The sequence below is a fragment of the Panthera uncia genome (genome assembly GCF_023721935.1).
Source record: "Panthera uncia isolate 11264 chromosome A1 unlocalized genomic scaffold, Puncia_PCG_1.0 HiC_scaffold_17, whole genome shotgun sequence".
NCBI classification, from domain to species: domain Eukaryota; kingdom Metazoa; phylum Chordata; class Mammalia; order Carnivora; family Felidae; genus Panthera; species Panthera uncia.
Window position 1 is genome coordinate 35,484,342 of NW_026057577.1, and position 23,661 is coordinate 35,508,002.

Here is a 23,661-nt window from a genome sequence, read left to right on the forward strand (position 1 = left end):
GTAGATGTTGGTCACATTTTTTTTTAATTTATTGAATTTTTTCTGGGTTAGACAAAGTAATAATTTATTACAATTTCTCACAATATTGGATTGTGCATTCTAATACAAACTGAAGTTAGAGAGGAACAAAGCTATGTCTGTGGCAACTTGCTAGATCATTCCTAAAGTCAGTCAGAACAAGACAATCACAAGTCAGGTTGAATTTGCCAATAATCTGGGCCTGATGAGAGAGAATGTATCCAAACCTTCTGAAAGAGATTCAACCAAACTGTTCAACTTGCATCTGCTTTGTTTATCACTGTTAGTTCAGATAGCACACTAGGGATGGATGAGAATGTGGGCCACCTGCCTCCAAGCAGAAAGCACCCCAGACCAGGGAAGAAGGGCTCTGGATCCCAGTTCTGACTCTGCCAAGGGGTAGCTGGGTGATTTTGGATAAAGTACGGAATCTTTGCCTGGCTCATTTTTCTTATTTGACAAATGAAGGGACTGAATTAGGTTTCTAAGAGCCTCTTCATATCTTAGTCCATAAATAACACTTGTTGTGACATTTGCCTGGAAAACAATAGTAGAGAATCTGAAGAAATAGATGGCCACTCCACTGTCACTTATGATTATTTCAACACATCTGAAAGAAACTTTCCTCTTTAGTGGCTTCCCCTAAACCATGTAGGATGACTGACTGGTGCACACATGCATACTACAAGCACTATGCTAGATGCTACATAATATACTGGTGAAAAAAAGATCTGGTTCTACCCCTGTGGAGTGTATTTTGTAGTATCTGGTACTGATGAGTTAGGCTGAGCATCCTAAATAGTTAGGGTAAATTAGTTTGGTCATTAAATTCTAGCTTCAGATACCTTGGTAAAGTCTTCTAAAAACTAGTACACCACGTACTCAAACCTTGAGACTGAATCACTTGATACTAACGTGACATGGCCAATTCAGAGTCTGGTACACATGAATAGCTTTTTAAATCAATCCATGTATGTTGCTGATGTTACCTTTTCTCAAAAGCAAAACCAATTTATGTACTCAGGAATCTTATAATCAGTGCCAATATTGTGATCTTATTTTTAAGGTATTATATATGTAAGATATTATACATATTTATATGTATATATACATATATATTATACATATTAAATGCATATATTATATGTGTAAAACAAAACAATTATGTTAAAAACCTAGATTTTTAGCATGAAATAAAATATATACAAGCATAAAATCAAAGAAAAAAAACCTTTTACCCTAAATATTATATGGTGATATCAGTAAGAATTCATGATTTTTTTCCTCTCGTATATTTTTTTGTCCTCGCTTTGTCTACTGGGAAGCTTTAGAAGCAATGATAATGGAAGAGCGATGAGTAATCCTGGCACCCAGATTGTGGTTTCTAAATGCTTTGTCTCTCTAAAAGGAACCAGAGTTCTCAGAAAAGGCAGATTCTAGGTCTGGAGCAGGAAATGAATGAGATAAGCCTGGGAAATCTTACTGAGCTAGCCAGCAAGGAAGCCTGGAAAGACTAGGAGGGATCTTGTCAAAAGATGCAGGAGTCCACCCATAAGGTGTTCCCACTGTGCTAATATAGGAGAATTTGCGCATCAAAAAGAATGATGATGATGATGATAATGGTTTGAAACCCAGCAAACACATAAGAATATTCAAGAGAAAAAGCCACTTGTTACCAGGCCCAACTTACTGCTCTGAAAACTGATAAAGGAAAAGAATCAAGAATTCTTTGAATTCTACAATGCTATCAACGAAGCATTCTTGCCTGAAAACATAAACTAGAATCTAATCAAGCCGCTGGATCTACCTGCCATTTATAAGAAATATGGATGATGAAAGAATAAGTTAAATGATGCCACAATTAATGAAATTCAGAATGTGTAATACTCTGTCTCACGGATGACTCAATGGTACAAATCAATGGTACAAAAAGATGTGTCAGGGGGACTGTTCTAAGAGAGACTTAGGAGAACAACAACAACAAAAATAAATTCATTTTGTGGCCTATATTTTCATCTTAATTCAGACCCTTTTTTTTTACACAGACATCTCTGAAATAATTTGGGAAATCAGGTCTTAGATGATATTAAGGAACTTGCTATTTTAAGAGTGATAACAGCAAAGTAACTGTAAAATATTCCTTATCATATAAAACTGCATACTGAAATATTCATTGTGGTTGACACAAAGTCTAAGGTTTGGACCTTGAATTCTCCAGCCCCATTCCCCTACGCCACCAACTCTATCATAGGAGGCTCAATGCAACAAGATTGGCTGCATGTTGACTGGTGTTGAAGTTAGGTGGTGGGCATATGAAGATTATTAACCTACTCTCCCTTCTATGTGTATGCCTGAAACTTTCCATAATAAAAAATTTTAGGGGTACCTGGGTGGTTCACCCAGTTCGGGCACCTGGGTGGTCACCTGGGTCGGATTAACAATCCAGCTTTGGCTCAGGTCATGATCTTGTGGCTCATGAGTTTCATCGGGCTCTGTGCTGACAGCTCAGAGCCTGGATCCTGCATCAGATTCTGTGTCTCCCTCTTTCCCTCTGCCCCTCCCCTGCTCACACTCTGTCTGTCTCTCTCTCTCAAAAAATAAAATAAAATAAAATAAACATTAGAAAATTTTTAAAAATTAAATAAAATATTTTAAAAGTACACTATTTTAGAGAAAGATTTGCTATTATGTCTATATTCAGTCAAGTTTCCCTGGCTGTTAGTGGTTTCTCTTTGTGTCTCACTTTTTTCTTCCTAGGAATGATCTCCCTGTCTTGCTAAGTTCCCGATTTTTTGATTCACTGTTTTTCCTTTAAGTCAGCAAATTTCTAATTCCATTTATCTCCTCTTGTTGTCTTCCTAGGGGTCTTGAGATGAGATTCTGTACATATAATGATTTTTCCCTAGGTAACATAAGACCCTGTGCCTATTTTCTCAATCATCTCAAATTGTTTATCTTCATTTCTTTTTCTTCTTGAGAAGCTTTTTCAATTTATGTTGGATTCGTGGGTGAATTTCCTGATACAGAATTCTTGCTAGGAAAGGACTTTCAAAGCTCTTTTTATGTATGGTTTTCACCTTTGAATTTACAACTGCAAACTGCCAGATGATTAATATTTAACCCATTTCATTACAGTAGGTATATAAGGTGGATATGCTCACCCTTACAGAAAGCTGCTTTCTTGAAAAAACCTTTTGTTTTTGTGATGTGCATTCCTTCTAGGCATTGCTGATACAGGAACAGGAAAATCGTTCACTATGCATTTACTTAGAATTCTGTATGCCATATCAATCATATACAATGTAGTCTTTAAGTGCCCATCTTAAAATGGGCCACACAACACTCACATCTTAGACTGGATTTAGCTAAAACTGAGTTCTGAACTACATGTGTGTTTTTAGGTCTACTGTGAAGGAAGCTGAATTGGTGAGGGACTTTGATCCCTACATGCTGAGTATATATGATCTGGTAGGTTCTGTGCCTGGTGCTTCACATACACCTTTTCATTAATTACAGTTAATAGTAATACAAAGTTACTATCATTCTGAAGATCATTTCCTTAGCCTCTGCTATGTTCCACTTGACATATTTTCCTTTTGAACAGAAAGAAGCTCTGAGGTTCCTGCAGCTATTTTAAGTGAGGTCAAGAAACTCACTCAAGTTTCCTCAGTTATTAAGCGGTGAACTCTGACTTCCAGACTTCTGTTACCTCTGTTTTTCTCCATCAGTCCTTGCATATGACTTGCAAAATTTTTGCCACCTTGCATACCACTTGTGTGATACTTATGTAATATTTTTAAATTGACATATTTTTCCTGAAGTATATTTACCACCAGAAGAAATTAAGTAACACTTGCATAAATAGGCAACGAATACCATTTGCCATAAGTAAAAAGTGTTCATATAAATGAATACAGTCCTATGAAATTTGGGCCTTTGATGGAGTAGACGGACTCCCCCCTCATCTCTGGCCATCCTATGACATGTTGCCACTTAAGTCTTCTGTACATCGTCAGTGGTATGAGTACCGCCCTTTAAGCAATACTTTGTTTAACGTCTTTCAATGTGGTTTCAAATAAATGAAGATAATATGGATCATGGGTGTCTGTTATGAAAGAGTCATACTTGGGCAAATACACTATTGGCATTAGGCATGGCAGTTAAAAAAAAAAGCTTAGTTCAAATGACTAGATCAGAAAACAGACACATAAAGGAAACTTAGTAAATGGGCTAATTGTATCGTATCTCCTGGCACTATCTTGACCATATTCAGTTTTCCAGTGAGATACAGTTTTCTATACACAGCTGTGGTTAAAATACAGTGTGGATGCATATTTGTGGACACATATATGTATATGTGTGCATATACATGTATGTATGTCTATATATCATTCTGTTTATACTAGGAGTACTTATGCTATATGTGTACCTCCTGAAGATTTTGTATGCCTAAACTAAAATGGTCCTGTAAGTTACACTTGCACATAGGCTACAGTCCTGATTTGTGTGCAAGAAACTGGTTCCAGGCCATTATAAGTGGAATGCCAATCATACCATTGTCTGGGTGAACACTGCACATTTGTTAATTAGCATGAAGATTCCTCCTGACAGTTTTGGGTTGGCATATGTGTGCACAGAGTGGTTTAAGGATGTCAAATCCATTTAACAGGCAGTGGAAAGCCCATTCTTTACTTTTTTTAATTCAAAGGATAAGATATCATCATAGGAATTTTGGTCTAAGATCACAAAGCTGTGTAGGCTGGAGTCCAAAGTCTTTGGATATTGAAAAAGTTCAAAAATGTCTTTCATGCAAAACTTTTTCTATTTGGAAGGTCATATGATTTGGTAGAAATAAAAGTGACTTCAGAGTCAGACCTAAGTAGAAATCCTCATTTTCTACCTACAAGCTGTGGGAACTTGTCTATGCATTTGTTTCCTCATTTATTAAATGAGGATAATAGTTCCCTCATGAGAGGATTTTTATAAGATTGAACAAGTAAATATTTCTAAATTATTAAACCTACTGCTTGTTCCATTGAATCATTCACTTATAATTATCATTTTATTTATCATAGTATTTTATTCATTAAACCAACATTGAGTACCTATTATATGCCAGACCCTGTTCTAGGGAGATGCAGCAGTAAATGAGTCCTCCAGCCAATAAACCAGATTAAGAAGATTATGTTAAGGGCTATAAAAACAGTCAGGAAAAACATCACATGAAATAGATAATAAGTACTGGGCATGGTAGTTAGCAAGGTCTCCCTGAGGAAGTGGCATTAATCTGAGACCTGACAGTGAGATTGAGTCAGCTCTGGGAAGAGCCTGGGGTGGCACTTTAGGGGCTGGAGAGGCATTGATGAGACAGGAGGCTGTTATCTTAGTCTGTGCAGAGATATTGATAAATTGGGTGAGGACAGTAGCAATGCAGATTTATCTGAATCTTGTAATAAATATTTGTTCCCCTCTCCCAAAATGTCCTCAAAAAGAAAATCATGTTGTTGAACAATTTCCACTAATTCAAACAATTAATTGAACAATTCAAATGAAGAAAGCAAAAATGCTTCCTATATAAAATGCAAGTTCTTAAGATCTCAGAGCCTCATGGCCCTTCTATGAATTACTTTTCTTTCTGACTAGGCTCTGGGATCAGATATTTTTCTATGACAAATGGGTCTGCTTCAAGTTTGATTATTATTTTCATTTAGTATTGCCCATCCAGATTCCTGGTAATAAAACTTTCCACAGATACTAAAAAGAAAAAAAAAAAAAGGTTCTCTTCTTCACTTACAGATATTCATTCAGCTGGCTCACTGGCAAACTTCAACAGAAAAATTAATTGTTGTGTTGTCATGACTCTGTTGTGGGCAAGGGCGATTCTTGTGTGATATTGCTGGGAGAGCCACAAAAACCATAAGTGAAAGGCGTGGAATAGGACGTGTTCCACAAAGTAAAACAATGTGCAATTCATATCCTTTCCTCTTGCTTCTAAGACCAGCTTAATTTGGAGAAAAAGCAATGAAGAACCAGAAAGCTGGGTCCGTTTGTTTCCCAGAAAGCTGGGTCGTGGAAGTATTCTCTCTGTAGGAACTCAGGAGGGTGCCCATGTATTTAGAAGTACAGATAACCTATACTGCCCATCGTCAGGGGCCTTGTATCCTCTGCTTTTGCGGTTCTGGCTTGTAGACCCCCTTCCTTTTCGACTGTCTTCCTCTTGCCTTGGAGCACTGACCTTTAACACTCTGCCAAACTCCTCTTGTCTTGCATGATTATGTAATCCAAGGAAGCCAGTTATCACTGATGTGTGAGCAACATCTTTACACTTCCAGGTATGATAAGGTAAAGATTTCTTGCTTTTTAATAATCCTAATTTCCCTGGAATGGATTCAAGAGCAACACTTGGAAGGTAACCACTGAAAAGGTCTGAAATAACCCACCCCTAACCCCTCCCCGACACCTCCTCTTCTCCTTTGGTATTTTTACGTGGTTTTATGAATAAGCGCAGTTGTACACACCTCGACATCCCATTATTCATTTCCTCAGATGGCTGAACACCTAGAGACATATCAGTAAAGCAGTCAGAGACTTGCTAATGCCTTCCCATGGTTGAAATTGACTAGAGGTGTACTTAAGCCTGACAATTTTGAGGCTGCTTTGCAGATTCCTGTATAGAAAACGACTCAACCTCTGATGTATATACTAGAAAAAAATATCACCAGCAGAGTGTGCTGGGAACAGCACGGGCTGTGGAAAAAGCCTGGGTTGGGTTAGGGTTCTAATATACAGTAACTGTGATTTCAGGCATATTAATGGAGATATGATAGAGATTACCTTATAGAGATGCTGTGAGGATTTAGTTTGGTAGTGTAGCGAAGCAGTTAGCAGTCTGGCACATAGTAGGCATTTAATAACTCAATAAGTGTGGGCTATTATTTTTATTACCACTACAGATTGCCACAATTAGTCTGAATGCAATGAAGAATACAGAAAAGGGGCCTCTGGCTGAAAATAGGAGCTCCTATAATGACCTATTTGCTAATGGCTCAGACAGAATGTCTTCTCTTTTGTACGACTTTTGCCTTAGACCTGCTTCAAAACACTGCTGTGTTCCTTTATCTCATTGTGAGGGCGGAGAATGTGCCTCAGACTTGGTGCTTCCTCAGTGTCCCCCAAAGGGCCTGGGGCATACTAGGTGCTCAACACAGGTCGAATCAAAGACACGACAAATCTAAGTAATTGATTTTCTATAGTCTCCTGAGTTTCAGAGGCTGAAAGAGTTGGAAAAAATCAGCGTTGTTTTAAGAGAACTAACAAATCCCCACCTACTTTACAATCTGTTCAATCATAGTATCACTGGACACATTCTTAATACTGAAAATATTTTAGAACCAAAAATCTGCAGATTCCAGGCAGCTGGATTTAAAAATAATTCCAAGTCATCTCAGTTTTCTTTAAACCAATCCATTCTGTATCTGATTTTTAAAATTTCAGAGATATAATTTTACAGACAAAAGACTTGGCTGCTTTTTATAGTGAGATTACCAGGGATATCAAAGAACAGCATGTAAAAAACTCTACTTAAAAATGCATTTCCTATAACTTTAATTAATAATGCTGTATTGTATATTTGAAAGTTGCCAGGAGTATAGCAACTTGAAAGTTTTCATTTAAATAAAAAGACATTTTATAACTGTGATTACTGTATAACTGTGTGGATGTTAATTAGACTTACTGTAGTGATCATTTTGCAGTATGTACAAACATCAAATTGTTATGCCGTATGCCTGCAACATAATGTTATACGTCAATTATATATAAATTTATAAATGAATTTTCAGAAAACACTTAACAGAGAGGTGAACAGTTGATTTTAACTAACTACGTAAAGAATAATAGAGTGATCTTATTATTTCAAGATTTTCACATTTTTGTGTAGATTCAAATGAATCTACACAAAAAAAGTTTATCTAAACTTTTTTAGATCTAAAAAATCTAAAAAATCTAAAAAATCTAAAAAAATGTTATCTAAACGCAAAAGCTGTGTTCTTTGTCAGTAGATGTTAATTCAAAGAATTTTACGACAAACTTCCAGGACATTGTTAGAATCGCTCAGAAAAGGGTGATGGTGGCTGGGGTTTGGGGTAAAAACATGGTAACTGAACACAAATGAAAAGGGTCTATTCTGGGGGTCTTTGTCATATCATCCCAGATTGAACAGTGGCCTCAGAAAATAATCAAATTAATGACAAAAACAAACAGCTAAACCACAACAATCTTTCCTCTTTGTTTTCCATGCAATTTGACTTTCTGTACAGCAATGAACTTTGGTCAATTCCCTTGAAATAATGTTTTCCCCCCTTTGCTCATTCTTTTTCTAGGTGCTGTTCCTTCTCTTATCTGTCCCATTTGGTGAGCTCTTACTTGCTCCCTAAAGCCCAGCTCAAATGTTTCCTCCTCTCTGGAGCCATTCTTAATCCTCCTCTTCTCACTGCTTGCCAGAACAAAGCCTTCCCTTCTCGGCACTTTAAACAAACACGCTGTATTGCAAACAGCTTGTAAATTTTCTCTCCAGACCAGGGATGAGCAAACCGTGGCCCAAGGGCCAAATCTGGTCTGTTGCCTGTTTTTGTACAGTCTGTGAATTAAGAATGGATTTTACATTTTCAAATTGTTAGGGGGAAAGAAAACCAAAAGGAAAATAATATTTCATGCCACATTAAAAAATGAGATTCAATTATGCATCGCCTGTGGTTACTGTCATGCTACAAAGGCAGAACTGAGTTGCTGTGACAGAGACTATAGGTAGCACACAAAGTGTAAGACTTTTTCTATCTGGTCCTTTACAGAAAAAAAATTTGCTGGCACTTGCCCTGTGGACAGGGACCCCCATGTCACGGTCATATAGAGTCATATAGCTGATGTGTATGGTTATCACAGCACAAGCACCACTCAACACTTCACATGCATTATCTTATCTAATCTCCAACAACTCTATGAGGTAGGAGCTACTATCATTCCCGTTTTACAGATAAAAAATCTGAGGCACAGAGATGTTGAGAACTTCTTCTAAAGTTACATGACTATCCGTTTGTAGATACGTGACTCAAATCTAAGACTGTCATTGTCACCTAGTCACTGAGGCATTGCAGTGCCTGGCAATATTTGTGGAATCAATGATGACAGTTCCTTCCTGTTGCCCTCAACTGTGTTCCTCTGGTTAGGGGAAGGAACTCAAGCACAGCTTCCATTAGTTTTACTGCAGAGAGTGAGGGACACCTCTAGTAGATAGATTAATTAACTTGTTAGTGGTATGTGCTGAATATACCCCCATGAGCCAGGCTCTGTGCCAGGAAATAAGGAAATAAGTCTGCTTTCCTCCTAGAGATGAATCCTTGGCCATGAAGACATGAATAAGGAGACAGAAAGCTCTTTCTGGACCCTATCCAGGATGGTGGCTGAGTAGAAAATAGGAGGTTTCAGATAGTTCACCTGAAGGCTTCATGGCAAATGTTCTTCCACTGTTTGCATATGGAAGCCCTCTTATATTGTGTTTAAGTTTTTGCCCTTCATGGGAAACATTTGATGATGAGTTCACCTGGCACAGAGCTGCCACCCAAACTGGGGGTGTCCTCTGCTTTCCTGTACCTTCTTCTCCCTATGTTCAGGAAGGAAAGGGCTGCTAGACATTTTTGAGTCCTCCATCACTGGAGGCATTTACTGCAACCCTTAGAGTACAGGGATTTTTTTAATGACCACATACAACATGATGGCCAATGGGCCAGTGCAGGACAAAGGGTAGGAAACAGTGGGGGCATTCACTCATAAGGTGTGTGACCCAACTAAAACACTCTCCAAGTTTTAGTTTCTTTCCTTGGAAAATGGGGATAATGAGGGTGACTACCTTGCAGGGATTTTGTATTAAGTGAAATAGATATAAGGACCTTTGCAGCTTGAGTTCTCAAATATTAACTGCTGCTATGGCCATTATGGTCCAGGGGAGTCCATGGGCTGAGCACCTGAGTGCCAAAGCAGATGGCGCTTATAAGGACAAAGCTTTGGAGACCACAAGGATGAAGATGAAGCAAAAAGAACTGGAAGCCAAGGTTCTGGCCCAGGAGACTGTGGACCCAAAAGGATAAAGAGAATTTCTATCCCGCAATGCTCCAGCCCCTTGCTCAAGCAGTCACCTCAAAAAGGCTGTGGTGATGCCCTTATCACGGAGTCAGGAACAGGTAGTATCCCCAAGTGCTGAGATCTGTATTGTAAGGAAGAAAGGCCAGAGGAGAAAGCTGGAGTCCCTGGATGCCTCCTCGCCAGAGGCGAAGGCTGAAGACTGTTGGGAGTTACAGATTAACCTGGAGCTACTGGCCTGAGGGCATCAAAAATTTTAGATCTGCTGAACAAAGCCTTGGCCCCGGATCTATGCAGGCTGCAACACACTGGCCAGAAGGAGGACCCTTTAGCCAAGTGAAGGACCTGGGACTCCGAGAGGACATAATTGGGGAAACAGATGAAGTCATTCCTAAAGGTGAGCATCCTGGGTCTTGCTGTGTGCCATCGCTGTGGCCCCTCCTGACTGCTGGCTCCTTTCCTCACTCTGCCACTTTTTCTTCTTTTTATTTTTTTTCAGTTTTTAGGTTTATTGATTTATTTGGAGAAAGAGAGAGAGAACATGAGCAGGGTGGGGGGGGGGGGGGGAGAGAGAGAGAGAGAGAGAGAGAGAGACAGAGAGAGAGAGGGAGAGAATGATAATCTAAAGCAGGCTTCACACTGTCAACACAGAGCCCAATATGGGCTCAAACTCATGACCTGTGAGATCATGACCTGAGCTGAAATCAAGAGTTGGATGCCTGACTGAGCCACCCACATGGCCCTCTTTTAAAATCCTTGTATAACAAAGCATCGTGCAAATACAGTTTCTACAATGAAAACAACAACAAAAAGCAACACTACTATCATAATATCATTAGATTCTAGAAATCTAGCCTTGAAAAGAGCAGGCATTCTGGCTAAGGAGACAGGTTGCATGTGGGGAGTGTGCAGAGCAGTAACAGAATCATTATAGCAGTTTCCTAGTGTTCTATTTGCTGGAATGTTTTTCCAGGCACAGCAGTATTCTGATATCCCTACCTGAAACCCCATTGGTCTCCAGTATATAGGGACTGATCAAAAATCAAATCTTTCCTTTTTGAGACAATGGGCTCAATTTGGCACCTCTACTGCCATACTCCTTATAATCCCTCAACATCTCCTTGCCAGGGCTCTCATCCCCAGCTGGTCACAGGCACCATTCCTCCATGCCTCCGCTCCAGGTTTCCTTTGGCTCAGTGCTCTTCCTTAAACACAAAGCCCTCAACCAGTGGGCTCTGTAAGATCCCAATGGGGTTTTAGTTTGAACCCCCTACTACACAAGTGTGTGTGGCTTGTGGACCAGCAGCATTGGCATCACCTGGGAGCTTGTTAGAAATGAGGAATCTTGGGGCAGTCGGTAGAGTGTCTGACTTCAGCTCAGGTCATGATCTCACTGTTTGTGTGGGCTCTGTGCTGATGGCTCAGAGCCTAGAGCCTGCTTTGGATTCCATCTCTCCCTCTCTCTCTGCCCCTTCCCTCTCTTATGCTCAGTCTCTCTCTCTCAAAAATAAATAAACATTAAAAAAAGAAAGAAATGAAGAATCTCTAGCCCCAAGCAGAACTAATGAATCAGAACCCACTTTTAAAGAAGATTCCTTGGTGATTTACATGCATATTAATGTTTCAGAAGAACAACTGCAAAGTGTACCTCGCTTGAGAAGGTCAAGATCAATCCTCAAGGAACATAGGATCCATGGTAGGATTGAGATGTACCCATAAGAGAAAGGAGGTGGGGTGCTGGGCTGGCTCAGTTGATGAAGCATGGGACTCGACCTTGAGGTTGTGAGTTCAAGTCCAAGTTGGGTGTAGAGATTACTTAAAATCTCAAAAATAGAGAGAGAAGGGAGATTCCTCCCATGGCCTGTTTGAAGGCATACTCATTATAAATGGGGTACCCCACTTATAATGAGGAAACCACAGGCAGTCCTGGATTTAAACTTAAGTTCTAATAATGCTCAGGGTGCATCTGTTCTGTTCACCGAAAGATCTCAGGAAAAGCAGGAGAATATTTGACACTCAACCCTAGCCTTTTTATAGATCACTTCTAGCTTGATGCTAACATACCCTTTCTCCGATTACAATAAACACAAAGAAATGAATAGGATTTGAATCCCATGACATGCGAAGAACTCACATGAAGAGCAGAAGCATGGGTTAACAACAACACATCCTTTCTCAGGGTTTTACCATCTTTGTTCTGAAGACAGCAGTATCAATAACAAAACCTCCTCATGTTCTTTAGAACTTCAATGACTGACGGAGTGCTTTAGGATAATTCTCTGGGCTTGTACTTAGAGGTGGACAGGAGAGACTGTTACTACTATTGCCAGTTGGACAGTGAATAAAGGAGGTCCAGGGAGTTATCTGCCAACACACACGGTGGTGAGGCACTGAACCGGAGCTGGTCTGAACTCCGGTTCATGAGCAGTGATCACAGCTGCACACACGTATAGAGCACCTAGAGCCAGATGCTGAGCTGTGCCCTTCACACACACTCTTCCACTTCATCCCCTCCCCTAGCCTTGCAATACTATGAACTTGGCACTTTCTTGCATTTGAAGAAAAAGACCTAGAGTCGAGTCAGTAAGCAGTACAGTTGGGACACAGAGGGGCCAACTCCAAAAGTCAGGCCCTTAGTTATTATGAAATAACTTTCTCCATCCAACATTCAGTCAAGGGGGACAGGCACTACCTTGAGTGCTTGAAATTTATAAGGCAAAATGATCTCAAAAAGAACTTTTTAGACGAGAAAATGTCTAACCAACAATAAGAAACAGCCTATTCTGTTTCTCAATCCCTCCCTTCCACTAGTAAAAAGAAAAGGTCTACTCTGTTGTGTGTGTGTGTGTGTCGCTATGAAGCAGAAGAGACAAGCCAGCAAGAGGCAGGTAGGGGGGGATGCCTCATAGGTTTTTCTAGGATGAGACTAATAGCACCGGCAATAAAGAACACAGATAATAATTTAATAATAATTTAGATGCATTGCCTTTTCCTTGAGTGTTTACCAGGTGGCAGACACTGTGCTAAACACTTTATGTGTATCAGCTCATTTAATTCCTCTAACCGCACATAAGGCAGACATAAATGTCCGCATTTGGCAGCTGAGAAAACTGAGGGTCAGAGAGGTTGAGAATCCTGTTCAAAGTTGCACGGCTGCCTTAAACTGAACACAGATGTGTCTGACTCCACAGCAGAGGCTCATAAGCATTAAGGGACAGACGTCTAGAGTCCAGTTATGAAGATGGTGGTACTGGACTTATCCACCACATCTTAGGGTAGATAGAATAAAACTAGCAGACCCAAAACTTCTAAATAAAAAGAGCCATGGGGTTCTATAGCTTCACTGATTCAGACCAGTGGTTTTCAAACTTCACCTTGCTTCAGAATCACTGGGAGGGCTTGCTAAAACACACATTGCTGCGGGGCACCTGTGTAGCTCAGTTGTTTAAACGTCTTGATTTTGGCTCAGGTCATGAGCTCACAGTTCGTGGGGTCGAGCCCCATGTCTGTCTGTCTGTCTGTCTGTCTCTCAAAATAAATATTAAAAAAAACCCCAAAACAACAACAACAAAAACCCAACATGTTGCTGCCTTCCTCCCAACCCCGTCACGGCGAGTTATGATTATGTAGTTTGGTGTGTGGCCTGGGAAGTTACATTTCTAACAGGGGCCCAGGAATATCTACCTAATTTGTGGGACCCAGAGCAAAATGAATATTCAGAGATACTTATTCAAAAACTACCTCTAGGGGCGTCTTGTGGCTAAGTCGGTTGAGCGTCCAACTTCGGTTCAGGTCCTGATTTCATGGCTCCTGAGTTCAAGCCCTGAAATCTGTGCTGACAGCGACAGAGCCTGCTTCGGATCTTCTGTCTTCCTCTCTCTCTGTCCCTCCCCCACTAGCTCCCTCTCTCTCTCTCAAAAATAAATAAACATTAAAAAAACATTAACATTAAAAAAATGAACATTAAAAAACCTACCTTTAAATAAGGTACTAAAAGATAAAACATTTCCTTTCTTTCACTGTCTCTCTCAACTAATCATAGTACTGTTTATTTGCTATTTTATGTTCTTAGTCCAAAAAGGGTAAAAGAGTAAATAATTAGCTTGAATTTACTATTCATTGGTGATTGCACAATGACAATTTTAAAGACCATTTAACTCATTTGCGAATTCACTGAAATTATACAATTCTTCTCGGTATCATGTCTACTGTTCTTACCAGGAGAGTGGAATTCCCACACAAAACTAATTGAAGTGTCTTTATCTGACTCCTTGACATGCACACATGCTGTCAACTCTCCTATTTTTGACTTCCTGAGGAGTAAGGAAGTATGGAGAGGATCAGGAATCATGGGTGGCTCTATCTGTCCCTTTCCTTCTGAGGGTCAGGATCTACATACATAGTGTTCCAAGGGGTGTGCTTCTTAGAATTGTTTTTTTCTGGGTTCAAAGAGAGTTCGGGTTCAAATGGAAATTGTGACCAATCTGTGCTCTCAGTGCCCCCCCCCCCACTCCTCCCCCAGTTGATACAGTTGTAGATATAACATGCTTACCATATACTGGCTGTGAATCTCACCGAACTCCTATGCTCTGAGTCTCCTGGAATTCTGCGCTCGTGGGGCACTATGAATGCCATCTGTGAATGTACCAACACAACTTGCATGTCTCTCCACTGCTTGTACTCATGCTTTAATGTCCTATTATCTTGGCTTTACTTACTTTATGGACCTTACACACTAAATGAACTTTACTTACAAAAATAAATTAGGAATTTTAAGACAGTGAGAGCACTAAGGGCTCAGGTCCAAGTGGTAATGATGCTGCTGGTCTGGGGACCACATTCTAAGAACCCCTGACTCAGATAATTTCTATAGTTTTCCCTGTCACTTTGATGGTATATACTCAAGAACAGGCAAAATTTGGCTTCTTATCCCAACAAAGTCTTTCATGACTTTTTCAAAAGAAGCGGATTACTTCCCAAACAAATGCCTCTTACAAAGTAACATTTCAATGAACTAAAGGGCAAGAAAATAGGAAACATCCAAATTGAAAAAATGTTTATTTTGAGAGAGAGAGCATGTATGCATGTGTGTGCATGAGAGTGGGGGAGGGGGGAGGGAGAGAGAGAGAGAGAGAGAGAGAGAGAGAGAGAATCCCAAGCAGGTTCCACGCTGTCAGCGCAGAGCCCAACACGGGGCTCTATCCGTGAACCGTGAGATGATGACCTGAGCTGAAACTAAGAGTCAGATGCTTAACTGGGCCCCAGGCACCCCCCAAAATTGAATTTGTTGATAAATATATAAGGTTTTCCAAAAGTGAAGCCCTGATGAAAACTTTGAATCCTATTTTACTGAATCAAAAGTTTGGGGAAAATACTCTAAGACACTCGAGTGGACTCAGGGTGCCTGAAGCATTTCCTATTTCTAGAATTTCATGTTGGCGTATTAGCTCCTGTCCTGGGCTTATTCCACCAAAGTGTATAGGATTTCAACACACATTAGAGAGGCCATTTCCAGAGTCAGAATTCCTCTTATTTCTCATTAATTTTGACTTACGTTTTTAGGTTAGTATAATTAATTCAAGCTATTTCAGTCTTCTTAGCAAGGAAGAATTTCCCTTTTCCTCACGCCACATTTAGTTTTTCTTCGCTGGTATGATCCAAGGATAAAATATCCAAATTCCAAAGTGAATTCCCTCAATTCTGAAGCCTATCCCTTCACTTTGACAGAACACTATTTTCACTCCCAGCAAATGTTTACATTTATTTCAGATGTGCGTAGGTAGGGTTTGTTTGCAAATGAGCTCACCGGTGAAGCTGGCTCTGTGACGGTGCAAAGAACTTTCCCCAATCCTCACAACTACTGTGTGGATGCCTGGGTACATCACACTTCTTTCTGACACTGTCATTTGTCCAGCTAAGGATGGGAGAGATCTATTTAGGGCTTTTCACTTGTCTTAAGTGTATAGGTGTGAACCCTTAGGAAACTTACACTTGACCAAGTTGTTTTCTCTTCTCTGACAAAATTATTTTCCTACTTCTGCATCTGCGTTTTGGTTTTTGTCTGATTTTGTTAACACACTGCTTTAGTCTATTTTCCTACACTGCTTCTTTAAACTGTTAGGACCTCAGAATGAAGAAAAGACATGGTTTCTCTGTCTGAAATCGTGAATAAGGATTATGACTTGCATTATCGTGGGACTTTTACTATTCTTGAGTGGTTAGGAGTTGACCTGAACTTGGAGGGCACAAGCAGCTTTGCCTCTAAGTTTGTGTGGCCTTGGGTAATGTATGTCATCTCTAAGCTTCAGTTTTGTTAAAAAAAAAAAAAAAAAAAAACAACAACACCATCACTTACCTTAGAAATTATGTTCTCAAACAGTGGATACATATTAAAATGCAGATTCCAGGCCTCACCCTTGGAGTCTGATTAAGTCAGTATGCCAGAGACATTTACTGTTCACTAAGGCAAGTGCTGTTTGCCGTTTGGCAAAGTCAGTGGGGTGGGGGCAGAAGTCACATGCGTCGCTACTTTGCCAAAGCATTTTGGAGCTGGTGCATGGCCATCTCAGCTCCCTCGTCCCTTTGTCAGGTGATCCTCAAGTCACGTGTCCCAGTTGTATACCTACATGATGGAACCAATGCAGCCCTGAATCACTGCTTGGAACAGAGAGGAACTACAGAGTCCCTAGTGCCATGATAGACTTCAAATAAAATATTTGGAGGGGGGCTTTCTTCTGCAGCATCAACTATCTTATGACAAGTATAGAATTTGACACCCAAAGTGGGGTGCTGCTCTCATAAAACCCTAAAGTATGCAGAATGGCTCAGTAGCCAGGTGGCAAGCAAGGGGGAAACTAATAATAATGGAGTTAGAAATGTGAGATTATGTTACTCCATGGCAAAAACACTTGTCAAACTGTCACCCATGATAACTTGGTAGGGAGATCACATGCCCTTAGTTGGCAGCTCTGGGGGGAGTGATTTAGAAAACAGAATATCAATAAGTGTTTACTGATCACTGGTGGCTGCAACCAGCAAACTGCTATAAAAGACACAGAAAGAAAAAAAAAGAGATAAAGGCTCTAGAATGAATTGGCAGAAATGAACGGCAAGAGAGCCCAGAAATGTGATGCCTTGAAAGATTGGAAAACCCACTGCAACCAGACCACAGACTGTGAGAAAGAGGATATAAAAAGGCTGTGAATAACCAAGTTCCAGAAACACAGATGATCCAAATGACTCAGGGCAAAGATCAAATTTAGTGTGGAGCCATTCAGCTGGAAGTAACCAACAAAGAAATAAGGCGTTTTTGAGAACCATGTCTCAAACAAGATGTGTGGATGGGGTTCTTGGCATAGAGGACCGACTGCAAACAAATATATTAGAATTCTACTCAAACTTTGAAGAAGTTATTCTTGTCGAAAAGTCAAGAGACCTAAAATGACCCTTAGCCCTCAAACTTCCTTGATTAGAAAGTTCTCAAGGAGGGCATATACCACAATATCCATTTTAGATGCTGCAAAGGAAAGTTAAGCGAGATTAAGAACTTCCCAGGGGCTAGATCCAGGTGCTTCAGAGAAGAGCAGACAAGAGACTTCCTCTCTCTTCCCAGAGAACAACATTAGGGACTAGTCAAGAAACTCCTGCACATGAGTGTAGGGGGCCACCATACCCATTCCCAAGCAGATTTCAGGGCTGTAACCAACCAATGATTGTGGTGTGTCTCCCTTTTTTCCCTTTTGCAAATGGAAGTGCCAGTTGCAGTTAACGTGTCCCTGTTCCATCATTCTATACTGGGGACATCTGTCAGGGGAGTGGCAGATAACTTGCCTTTTTAACTCACAGTTCTCCAAAGAGGAGCCATATCGGAACCAGGTAGTGACTATTGGCCATCACCCAGAAATCCTAGACTTAGAGCTCAATACATCTACTGGATGGGACTTTGGGTTGTCTTTCTTAGGGAGGGATTGAACATGTTAACTGTGTAGGAGAAGGGGGCAAAGGATGGAAAGTGCCATAGATGTTTATTGTCCATTCTATGTTCTTGCGTATCCTTGCATTTCCCAGCACCTTTCAGGAGGGCGGATCTCTGTACAAGCAATGGAGTATCAGGCCAAGAATGGTACAGTGGTGTGAATTCTCCATGCTCCCTTATTAAGATAATGGAACCGGAAAATTATCAGCTGATTGGATGCTGGGTCACTACTTGAGAATAAGTACTATGGAGAACCATCAAACCTGCAACCAACTTTATATCAGAGGGAAATAAACACTGGTTTTGTCAAGTTATTGAGATTTTGGGGTCAACCTAGCCTATCCAAATCAATATGGAAGATTTGGGATAGGGTCCAGGAATCTGCATTTTTAACGAGCATCCCAGATAATTCTAACATAGACGGCAGAGAGACTTGATTTTAACAAACACTTCCTTTGATGATTGCCATTAGCTAAATTGTCTATCAAGACCTTAGAAGAGAGGATAAAATTAAAATTTATTTTAATCCTGGCTTGCAATGAGTACATGCATTCTTAGAATATTCATTATATTTTTTGCTTTCATGCATGATGATTGTAGTTTAAGTGGAAACATGACCTGCTGTTTAGGCTACTAGTGTAAACAACAGCCCTGTCATGAGGGTCATACAATGACAATACCAGTGTCTGGGGACATACCCTCAATGCACCCCCAGCAGTCTGTGTTTCCCAGGCCCCATTGCCTCAGCTGTCTTCCAGACTGGAGGGCACAAAGAGCTCAGACCTATCCACTTCCTTCCAGCCTAATTCACCCCCTGAAGGAAGTCAGTTTTGTTTCTGAGCAGAAACAATCACTCATGCTTTATCCCCTAATACTGGCTCTTGCCAATTTGTAACCCATGTATACTCTGAAATGGGGGAGAATAGAGCATCTCCATGATCCCTTCCAGAGTTTGATCCAGCTGGCTCAGATGGATCTCCTTACTTCTGGGTCTACTCCATCTGTAGTTAAAGATCGTTCTTTGAGTGTCTCTTTAATCCTAGCAGCTGAAAACTTAGTTTTGATTACCTGTACTACTATATACTCTCTGGGAAATGTTGGATGAGCCCCTTCCTCCCTCCTGTTTATTCTCTGTGCATGGTGCACAGTAAGTGATCAGCTAACTTACTTACTAGCATCATACTGTATTGTTCTCAATCTAATGTTGAATTTTAGCCTTTTCATGCCATGCCTAAAGTACTGAAGCTGCTCAATTTGAAGTCACTGCCAAAGCTTCTGCCTCTCAAGGATATGAGGGAAAGCTTTCCCAAATACTTTATACTGCTCCATAACCAAGGGTTCATTTACAAGGAATTGCACAAATCTTTATTTTTTAAAAATTAAGCACGGATACTGGGTTTGGTAGTAGTTGCAAGTGACTAAGTTAGATGAGCCTTCTCAGAATGTAGCGGGGGTGGGGGGGGGAACACTAAACCTTATAAAGTACATTCTTCCCATCAAAATTATTGACAAATTAGCTTGAAAAATGGCCAGCTTACTCTGGGTTCTGGAGATGCAGGGCAGGTGAAATGGCTCTATCTTGAGTTTGCATAGAGGCTGTGCATTTCTCTCTTGAGCATGCATTTGGGGAGTGCCTACCTTAGAGGCATTTTAGTGAAGGAGAGGGCCTTCAATGTTATTTAGCCTACCCACCCACAAGATGAAATCTATTTTGTCAACAGGGCGTCTACTCTTTTGTGAGTCATTTCCACCTGTTAGAGAGCTTTTAAATGTATTGAACCTAAACATGCCTCACTGTAACTTCTACCCATCACTTGAGTCTTGCACCTGCCTCAGCTCTAGCATCTCACTCAGGAAATTATAACCTGTCCTTAGCAAATGTTAAGGGCAGCTCCAACAAACCATTCCCTTGAGGGGTGCTGCAGTCCCTACATGGGCCCTTTTCTTTTTTCTCACTTATTCATCTTTGAGAGAGAGAGAGAGAGAGAGAGCTGGGGAGGGGCAGAGAGAGAGGGAGACACAGAATATGCAGCAGGTTCCAGGCTCTGAGCTGTCAGCACAGAGCTCAAACCCACAAACTGTGAGATCACTACCTGAGCTGAAGTTGGATGGTCAACTGACTGAACCACCCAGGCACCCCCCCCGGGCCCTTTTCAAACCTGCATCCTGATCATTCAAACAGTCCAGCAGCGAGCACAGAATTTCATAATAGCTCATCTCCTTTACTTGCTTTCTTTGGTCAGTGTAAAAAGGATTTGTGCCTTAAAGAAACATTGATTAAAATTGCTCCTCTCCCATTGCCTACTGCAGCTGCTTTGGAACCTTGTTCTTCCTAAATACATACATACATACATACATACATACATACACACACACACACACAAAAGAGAGCAAAACAGACAGACAAAAAGAACTCTTCTTGGGGGTGCTCAAGTAAGTAAATCAACAAATAAGCAAAGCAAACGTTTATTTAAAATAGTATCTAAAATAAAAATAGAATTTATGACGTGTTCCTATTTATGTAAAAGTATAAGAATTACTAAAAAAAAGTCCCATAACTAAGAAAAAACAAAACCACTCATTCCTCAACCCTGTCCTGAGTGTATCTTTTCACCTTTTTTGCTTACTTTCCTCCCAGTGCTGAATATCAAAGCCCTGCAAATTAGAAAGGGAAACTCTTTGGAGTTTATCAAAGGTGTGGAGAAAAACTGAGCTGGCAGAATGAGAACGATTCTGAGTAGGCAGGGAAAGAGTGGGAACAGACCCTACTTTTTGTCCATCATATGGGTGACAGTACTTAAAGACAGCACCATAACCATACTGAGGTGACCACAGCCATGGGAGTTTGTGGCAAACATTGGATTCTGTTTCTCAGGGGGAATACTTTGAAGCAGTGTTCATTTGTACACTCATTCATCCACCCAAATATATTTGAGTGCCTTTTAAGTGCAAGGCACTGCCTTTGTAACTTAATGGTAATGTCAACGATTACACAGTAGTTCCTCAGATGGTTAATGACACCTGTATCTCTACTGTAAAGATGAGCAGTGTAGTCCCACCAGGTGTTAAGAACGGTCTCCTATGTTGCAATCTTCAAATATGTGTCTATCTACTTATCTATCAGTCATCCATCCTTCGTGACTGGAGATCCCCAAACAGGAGGCAATCCAAGAGAAGAAACTTAAGAAACTTTTAAGTTTTTAAGAAATGGAAGTTGGGCCATGGTAGAAGGTCCTGTAACTTCAGTACAAAATAATTAAAAGTGCTATATTAACTCTGTTAAAGTTCTATAAAACAATATGCATAACCAGAGCTAATCTCTCTGAACCTGCGCCAAATGTCCAATTTGCTGGATAGTTACTCTGTTGAGGATCCATATCTTACATATCTTTTATTTCATTCCTAATCAGTACCTAGCACAATGTGAAACACAAAGGAGGTATTTACTTCTCTGTAATTTCAGAGCTAGAGGTGGCTTTGGAGACCAACATAGGCTAACCCCTGAATTTCTGTAGATGAGGACTCAGAAACCTAACTGGACCATCAGAAAAGCTTCCTAATTGATTGTTAAGCCTGGAGCTTCTTCAAACTCTACAGAGCTACTGTAATTGTCTTTACTTGGTCAGTGGCTGCCTTATCTGTCAAGTTTCATCTGGGTGGCCTGACTTGACTCAACTCCCATGCGACCTCCAAACAAAATTAGGTCCCCTTCTAATGCTTAATCAAAGCACTTCTTCATGTTCTTACATAGCATTTTCCATTATTTAGAATTAAACTTCAATTTTTGTGAATAATTTTATACCACCTACCTCTTAACCGAGCCTGTAAGTGTCATGAGAGGAAGAACTAGTCCTTAATTCATCACCATATCCCCAGAGCCTAACACACTCCTGGCACATTGAAGCTCAGTGAATATTTGTCCAAGAAATAAATGGTTGGAAGCCATGAACCAGAGCTTTCTTTTCAAGACAAAAACTTAAGGGCTGCCTGGGTGGCTCAATCTATCAAGCGTCTGACTCTTGGTTTGGGCTCAGGCTATGATCCTGAGGTTTGTGGGTTGCAGCCCTGCATCAGGCTCCTCGCTGACAGTGCAGAGCCTGCTTCAGATTCTCTCTCTCTGCCTGGGTTTTCTCCCCCGCTCTCTCTCTCCCAAAACATAAATAAATAAACTAAAAAAAAAGACAAAAATCTGAGTATGTCAGTCTTCCACCTGAATACCCTTTTTTAGCTCCTTATTTTTTTTAACTGTAGGAAAAAAGAATGTCTGAGAATACCTGCATAGGGCCATCACAACTGGCTCCTCCAAGCTGCTCAGGTACTTTCAGACCACGATGTTTTCGCCTGTGCTGCATCCTCGGTGGAATGCCTTGCCCGACACTGCAGACGAAGGAGGTTAGCATCTACTCTACCTTCTGGGTCAAGTTCAGGTTCCACAAGTGAGGGCCGGCTGGTTGGCTGTCTATTCCTACGGCACGTTGTATTTGCAGGAGAGCAGAAGGGTGGGCAAGCAAGAGGCATACTCTCTTTCCCCAACCTGTCCCTGGATTCTCTCTATTGCCCCTAACACTGCTGTGAATAATGGAGGGGCAGAGGGCAGCCTGCGGTTCTTTCACCATCTGTTGCTCTTCTCAGCTTTTTCCTTCTTCCAGATCTCTGTCTCCTGCTATTTTCCTGGACCATCTTCTGGTCACCCTCTTTCTCAGGGTCCTCTTCCCCAAATTTCACTTCTGTTAGATGAGATGATTTAATTCCTCCTTTTTTGTTTCTTCTTTGGGAATAGGACCCCTAAGAAAGGGGGCTGGGGCTCACATATCACACTTAAAGAGTCCTAGCAAGGCATTTTCCAGAATAAGAAGCTCTTTCTTGAAGTAGATTCTTCTACTCCCTGAGCATGCAAGCAGAAGATGATCACATTTCTGGTTTCAAATTTTAACTTTTCCTTACTCTTACAGACGTTTTAGAATCTAAGCAAAATGACTATCTTTTATACAGCCACTTTAATTCTCAGCAGTATATTTTCAGGAGTGGCCCCCCATTTACCTGTGGGGGCCACTTTTGAAATTGACTCTATGAAGCTCTATGAAGAAAGGTATCATCAGGGAAGGAGGTGTTCTTAGAAATGGCTCTGCAGGGTTTAAACTCCACTTCCTCATTCTTTGTTCAGACCAATGGTCTTAAAGTATGCGCTAGAGATGATCATGTTACAATGCCCAGACTCAATAAGGAAAAAACCAGGCCCCTGATTAAGACCAAACTGCTGCACCTGATGACTCTCCAGCTTCACCTCCCTTTTGTGGCCCCCTCCATTGTTAGGGAGGCCAGGAGCTCAGATAATCAACTTTTGTCCTTAGATAATAGGGTTGCACATTTCCCCAGCTACTTCTAGGCAAAAGTGAAACGCATGACTGGAAATTTTGGAGATTTGTTTCCTTCTGACCACCACCACCCATCCCGCCAAGGCAGGAAATTTGACTATGGCCTCTTTTCATGATCTCTACCCTTACCTTTGTCACGTTCAAAGGAGATAAAGTAGA